Here is a 2451-nt window from a genome sequence, read left to right on the forward strand (position 1 = left end):
AGTTCAGCAGGAATTCAAGCTTCTCGCCGGACCGCTTGTTGTTTCCGGCTTTGTCCGCCATAAACACGACCGAACTTGAACCGGTGGCAACCACAGTCGTCAATTACGTCAATTCAACTTCCAACAAGTTTTCTAGGGCGGTCATGAGGAGATCATAGGATTCCGGAAGGGTCAGGCTTGAGGCTGCGCAGACATCGCTTTCTTCCAGTTTTGAACCGGCAACTGGGAGCTGCCGAACGAGGTCCTCAAGTTGCATGACCTACTCCACAGCCTACTGCTTGACAATACAACGTTTGTCAAATACTAAATTATTGCCCAGTTTAAAATAAAAATAATTGTAACAGAATGTAGGGCTTCAAAATGGTGAGTCAACAATCAGGAAGGAGCGACCAACACAGCTCTGGTCCTCACAATTTCCAACCTCGCGCTTCCACGGGTCAAATGATGGCAAAGACCGCCAGCTAAGGGTTGCGTACTTAGCTGGTAGTGCAGCCTGGGCACTGTTGTCCTTCTGACATCAGCTAGAGTGAGGAGGTACGTACTGAGCGTCTGTATACCAGGAGGTGCGGCTCAAACAGCGTCTGTTCTGGCATCCAGCGGCTGAGTATGAAATGCTGTATCACGTCAGCTACACCTAAGATAGATGGCAGCCTCATGAACGTGGTATAGGTTGCGCGACCCCGGTAAGGTAGCATACCAAATTCATTATCCACCACGAAAAATGGAGAAAGAAGAAGAAACGAACGTTATTTTCGGCAACCGACCTGGCAACGTAATTAGGACTATGATTGGAAACTCGGTATCTGGAATGTCAGGACCTTAAATTGAACCTGGACGAGTGAGCCTTTTAGCTCGTGAATTGCGAAAAGTTGACGTGTGCGTGGCTGCTATTCAGGAAGAGCGTTGGCTAAGATCTGGAGAACGTGAATTCAGAGCGATAGACCCCTTCGCTAACAGCGCATTCAAATACATCATCTACCACAGCGGTGGCGATAAAGCTGAATACGGAGTCGGTTTCATAGTGATTGGGAAGTAGATGAAGCGCGTTATTAGGTGAAGGCCGATCAACGAGCGGATCTGCGTATTGAGGATTCGGGGCAAGTTCTTCAACTACTGCCTGATCAACGTCTATGCACCGACTAACGACAAACCCGATGACGTGAAGGACGCGACCTATGGAGAATGCCCAAAACACGACTTGAGAATTGTCATCGGCGACGCTAATGCGCAGGTCGGTTCCGGCCCTATCATTGGTAAAGAGAGCCTTCCTAGTAAACACAAACTCGTATACGATGGCACATAAGAGTACAAAAGTGGAGGCGATATACGTACATGCGTCATAAGGCTGCATGCAAGATGTACGTATATCGCCTCCACATTTGCACTCTTATATCTCATCAAATACGATGGTGTGTTAACTGGGTTCACTCTGTTACCAACGACAACGGCCTACGTTTATTGAACATTGCTGCCACCAGGGGGATGACCATCAGTAGCACCTACTTTGCACGTAAGGCTATCCACAAGCACACCCAAATGGCGAACTTTGCAACCAAATCGACCATGTTCTGGTAGTCAGCCGACATTTTTCCGACGTCATCGATGTTAGAACTTTCAGGGATCCTAATGTCGACTCAGACCACTATCTTGTTGTAAGCAAAATTCGAGCGCGATTATCAACCGTTTCGAGTTCTAGTAATCGACAATCGTTGCGGACTACCATCAAAAGCTCAAGCTCAAGCGGATTAGCGAAATCAACGAAAGCGTCAACCTTAGCGACTTGTGGGAGTCAGTCCACGGAGCGGTGAGCACAGTAACGTGAGAAGGGGTAGGTACTACTCAACGAAGACCAAGAAAACGGCTGGTTCGGCGAGGAGTGACAAAGAATGACGAACAAGAAGAACTTGGCTAGAAGCCGGATGCTGGTGTCTGGTACCCGTTAGAGAGCGGTACAAGGAAGCAAGGGTTGCCGAAAAACGGATCCATCGCAGAAGGAAAAAGGAGCATGAAGAGGCAGTAATTGCTCAGGCGCAAGAAGCTATGGAACAGAATAACATGCGACGGTTCTACAAGTCCGTAAATGGTGTGCGGAGAAATACAGCGCCGTCTCCCGCCATGTGCAACGACCGCGAAGGAAACTTTCTGACGGATAAAACAATGGTAGTCGTCAGGTGGAAAGAGTATTTCGAGTCATTGTTGAGCGGAGATAACGGAAGTGGATCTGGTAGCAGAATTCAAATCGATGACGATGGACAGGCTGTGGAACCTCCAACGCTAGATGAGGTAAAGAAAGCTATCAATGGGCTGAAGAACAACAAGGCTGCTGGGAAGGACGAGCTCCCGGCCGAACTTCTAAAACATGGAAGTGAGCAGCTGCCCGAACTCCTTCACCGTATCATTTCAAGGATATGGAAGGAGGAACAAATGCCTACTAGTTGGTTGGAAGGTCTC

This window comes from Aedes aegypti, chromosome 1, assembly GCF_002204515.2.
Source record: "Aedes aegypti strain LVP_AGWG chromosome 1, AaegL5.0 Primary Assembly, whole genome shotgun sequence".
NCBI lineage: Eukaryota > Metazoa > Arthropoda > Insecta > Diptera > Culicidae > Aedes > Aedes aegypti.